The sequence below is a fragment of the Haliotis rubra genome, unplaced genomic scaffold (assembly GCF_003918875.1).
Source record: "Haliotis rubra isolate DU_JTF1 unplaced genomic scaffold, ASM391887v1 Scf877, whole genome shotgun sequence".
Taxonomy (NCBI): domain Eukaryota; kingdom Metazoa; phylum Mollusca; class Gastropoda; order Lepetellida; family Haliotidae; genus Haliotis; species Haliotis rubra.
The window spans coordinates 331,523-336,794 of NW_025767609.1; the positions used below are offsets into that span (position 1 = coordinate 331,523).

The 5,272-nt window shown below is 40.4% G+C and overlaps 1 long non-coding RNA gene across 1 annotated transcript; it reads left to right on the forward strand.

Moving 5' to 3' along the window:
* Positions 1 to 1,357: 1,357 nt before the first annotated feature.
* Positions 1,358 to 4,760, forward strand: LOC124263280. The gene is made up of 3 exons (XR_006894800.1): positions 1,358 to 1,368; positions 2,147 to 2,154; positions 4,684 to 4,760. It is a non-coding gene; the product is annotated as an uncharacterized LOC124263280 (long non-coding RNA).
* Positions 4,761 to 5,272: the final 512 nt, after the last annotated feature.

The following is a 5,272-nucleotide window of genomic DNA, read 5'->3' on the forward strand; positions in this document are numbered from 1 at the left end:
TAATACTTAATAATGAAACAATACAACGAGTCAAACAGTTAAAACTAGGTCGGTTTATTGAATGACCACAAGCTGGCCAAGGGTTACACACATTAGGCATCGAAATAACAGCCGGAGTGATAGGGTTGATGTTCGTGTCTCGCAGACTGCAACGTAAAGCATTGAAACACGACGAAATTAGAATTCTAGCCAAAGCGAAGTTAAGCACGATAGACGATCATATTTCCACCGGGCTCACCGAATCTAAAATCTCTGAGGAAGAGTTTTGTTTGGTGCTATCAGAAATCGCAAAATATCACAGAATGAAACAAGAGATTCGGACCAATTCTCGTAAAAACGCCGTCATTTGCGAAGACGAGAATTTTTTTTCCTAGGACAAAGAAAGCAAAAGGCCTGACAAGCCTTCATTACGACAACCAAACAAATCATAGAAGGAGATTCACAATGTACTGATTCACAGACATCAACATAACATAGCCAGCCATACCGAGGCGACTCCCGAGAGAAATGCCGAGACCTGCGTTTTCATTCAGCTTCACACAGCTGTCGCCTCGCTTGTCAGCCGGCCGTGCATCATAGCCGAGCCGATTTTTATCAGTCTTGCATGTTTATTTTCTGCTTAATGTAGCCAGACAGTCAGCCATCCGTACACCAAGTCGAGAGACACATACACATGCACACACGCACACTCGTCCATCCAAAGCAACCCCTCGAGAGGACTGCCAAGACCTGCGTTTTCATTCAGATAGTCAGCCGACCGTACATCATAGTCGAGCAGAGACATGCCCACACTTATACTCATCCACAGTGATCGCTCAGAGCAAACCGAGACGGTAGCGAGGTGACGACTGCTGAGACCTGCATTTCTTTCACATGAAGACAGCTGTCACATCGCTACAAGTACGTCCTAACAAGATGGTAGCAGGGCAGCTCGGGGGAACTACCGATAGCTGCTCACCATGCTCATTAAAAAGTGATTATTTCCTAAACCATTAAACCGATTTTCGTAATTTTGCATGCATCTTGGCAGATTGTTACGCTATGGAAAAACGACATTGGGAAAACTCTTGTTGACTTCATTAGAATAATAAAGACTTAATTACAACAAAACGTTTAACATTTGACCTTTTTCGACCAACCCCAGGCTCACCAAAAAAGTCACTATTTCAGAAACTATGTGACCGATTTTCGTCAGATTTGCATGCAACTCAGTAGTAATATATACAATGGTGGTACGGGATTAGCGACTTCCCAAGGGGTCATTTTTGCAAATGGAGTCCTTGGGGGGACCTGGTCCCAAACCATTACTTGGACAGATAGCCCCGCCCTCTCAGTACGATAGATACCAATGTTCCTCACCATCTAATGGTGGTGCCAGTTCTGCATTGTTTGAGTAAAAGATGTTCTTCATAAAGTCTACGAAGTGGGCGCGTTTTATGGGATCTTTCTGAGACTCTGGTCCATTGAATATGCTCGATGTAAAGCCTGTGATTTGTTACGTGGAAGACGACGTCTCTCTGGCTTGAATGGCAGGGGTGCTGTCCAGAATCCTTTGGACCCATAGTCATCTCATTGCCCATTATCTGTAAGAAATCTATGTCTTCCATTAAAGGTCACATGCAACCAAAAAATCAAACATAATTAAAACACAATTATCACTTCTTCATGACATATAATATGCATAGCTGATTATGAAAAAACAAATAAACAAAATTATAAGCGTATAATCGCAAATCAAAAGTGCAATATTTTGTACTTGGGTTTACCTCCCTCGAAACGAAGCAGCCGGGATACCGAACCCAGTCAGAGCGGGTGGGTGTGCACTCAAGTGTAACGGCTGGTTCATTAGCAGATGCCGCCTTCACGGCTCATTGTGTGTGTATATATAGAGATGTTGAGTTTTGTAAATACATGCTCATTTTTGTGTATAACATTTTGCAATCAACAGACATCATAACATGTCATGTGTTCAAGTATCACACCTGCCTGTCTGTGTAATTACATAATGTGACAGAGACCGAACTCGGGCCATAAATCAATGCGTTTTGTTTATGGTGTATAGCCTGATTGGTGTTAAGTTCAAATTGCATGTGGTCAGTGATCGCAGTTGTGTATTGAATATTTTCATTAGCAGACAGGCAGGCAGACACACAGGTGTCAATAAAACAAGACATTGAGTTTTGTCTGTGACAACGACATATCTATATCACAGTTAGAAATTGTGTCAACGCTAAATAATGACATTGCTTTTAAGTATCGAACTGAGAAAGTGTCTCGGTAAGAAGAACGTGTGGTGAAATAGACAAATGAAATTATATAAACAGTTAATTTACTGTCATAACATATAAAAGCTCGCGCCTGTGAGATATCAACAAAACATTAGAAAAAATAGCTCACACCAAAGCCTTCACCGAGTATTCACCCGACAACCCGCTTCCAAGCTGCGCGAACCTATTTACTTGCGCACGTGCTATGAGCGCAGCCCAGCTGTTGAAACCCGTATTCCCCAGAAAAGTCTGGGGAAAATTAGTGAAACGTTTGAACCCGATTTCGCGCGTTTTTTTTCATCGCGTTATTTTTCAACTTTATAAGTTGAATTTGCATTTTTGACGCTTTGTTTCGGTATGTCCATACCGAAAGGTATCAGAATCTGCAAAGTTGTGTTTTACGTTGCATGTGACCTTTAACTGGTCCAAGACATGGTGCGCTTCAATGACGTCTCGACCTATTAACAACAATATTTGTGCGTCATTGTCAATTTGGGGAATCTGGACATCCTGTAGATGTGGATAACTAAGAACTATCTCTGGTGTTGGAATTTCTTCCCTCATATCTGGTACCTGAGGACATTCGATGACATGTGGAACATCAAGAGTGTGTGATCTGTCAAATGATTCAACTACTAAGTTGGAAGATCTTCTACCATAGGTGTCTGAAGTTCCTGTACATGAGGAAATTGTATACTGAATGTCATCAGTGTCAACCTTCAGGAGATCAAATAGTTCTGGCCGAGCGAGTGTGACATTACTCTGGTCATCCAGAATAGCATAAACCTTTACTGATAATTCTGGCTTGTCCTTATGATATACCCTCACTAAGACTGTCTTAGAGCAAGATTTATCCCCAAAAGTCTTTCCACAGATCAGTGAACACTTGGAGATCACCTTGTCCTTCGGTTTCTTCCCACCGTTCTCCTGTAATGTTCTGTCCTCAGATTGTGCTGAAGAATACTCAAAATAAAGGAATGTAGGATGTTTAGATGTGCCACATATTCCACATTTAATTTCCTCTGTACAGTTTCTAGCCAAGTGTTTGTTATTCATACAACATCTGTAGCAATAGCCATGTTTCTTGAGAAAGTCTTTTCTCTCCATGTAGGTTTTAGTGCTTAATGCCCTACGTTGATTCAAAGGATGATTTGTATTATGAAAAGGACAAACTGGTTTCATAGTGTCATTCCGATATGTTACCTCAACTTTCTTCGACGCTACTCTGGGTCTTGATTTGTTCTGGTCGTAGGATGGCTTCTCTTCTTTCAGTTTTGCCTGTTCCACGAAGAAACTTGGATCGTTGCGGATACGGCTTAGTTCCTTGATGAAGTTCCCAAAAAAGCTGAATGGTAGGAAGGGAACCCTGTGATCTTCCTTATACTTGAAGGCTGTGGATCTCCATTTCTCCTGAAAGCTAAATGGTAGTTTAGATACAATGGGCAAAACACCAACAGCAGAATCAAAGTATGCAAGCAATAACCTGTACTTATCACACAGTTTTAAACACTCAATTTCAGACAATAAATCTGCCAAGTCTTATTCTTTCTTCCTCCTCCAGTAAAGCTTGTCTCTTCTTTACAAGGCTTTCCTTAACTGCAAACTCTAGCTACAGTTTGACGTATTCTGCCTTTAAACGTACAGAAGTAGATGATCCTCACGATCGTTTGCTTCCTGCAACACTCATCTGTTCCCTTTACAGATGATCAGATACTGTCTCTAACTTTTTTTGGATGGCATTGTCTACTGCAGTCCTGGCCTCTTCGATGAAGTCGTGAAGCTTATCACTGACTGACTGACTGACTGAGTTTGGTTTTACGCCGCTTTTAGCAATATTCCAGCAATATCACGGCGGGGGACACCAGAAATGGGCTTCACACATTGTACCCATGTGGGGATTCGAACCCGGGTCTTCGGCGTGACGAGCCAACGGCGTAAAGCGGCGTAAAACCAAACTCAGTCAGTCAGTCATAAAAGCCCTTTCTTCCCGACGAAGAGACAGAATATCAACATCACATTTAATCTGTAAGCCAAGACTATTCCAAGATTCATCTATCTTAGATAAATGTCTGTCCCTAATTGTCTCATACATCTGCTCACCCCTCTCAGTCATTGTCCTCAGCCTCTTCTCACCGTCCATTCCACAGTTGCCTTAGTCCTTACAAAGTCTTTTTACTATGATAAATAACGAACCCCAAATCCACTTAAATTCATCACCTTTATTCGTTGTATACATTGCTACCATACATATATACATTATGGACTTGTGTTCATTTGTCTTGGTAGTGATGGGGTAGAAAGGGTAAAAAGCTGTAACAAATAAAGGGATCATAAATCCATATAAACAATGAAATTTAGTCCACAAAATGTATAACAAACATCTCACATTAACTTTTATGTCCATCCATGAATACAGACAGACAGACAGACAGACAGATTTATTTTCAGTATACAAGGCCATGACCCACATTACAGAATGTTTTTACATTTGGTTTACATTTGTCTGTCTGTCTGTCTGTCATCCATGAATACATGTATTTTGAACTGTTATGTTAAAGCAATGTACCAATGAACAAAATTATTTGAGCCAGTGTTCCTTTCAACCTACTTTCATGAACACGTTAATATGAATAATACATGAAGAAATTTCAAGTAAATACCATCTAATTCCCATGAATATCGACCAAATTACTACGGTGAACATTCAGAAATGAAATACGAACAATCTCCATAAATATTAGGAAATTCCACAACAAAAGTAAATTCATAAAGTAATGGTTGTATCTATATGAAATAGGAAAAATATATGGTAATAGCATTACGATGCTTAGAATATACCTGTAGCATGAAATGTGCCATAAATACAAAAAGTAAAGAATACATACACTTTGGTGATTCGCTGTTTTTTTATGTATGAAAAGCAGCAACATTTCAATGTTGACTTCAGCGTGATGCTGCCTGGCCGACTGACTCACGGTTATCCCTGTGTAGGAGTTCGGATACTT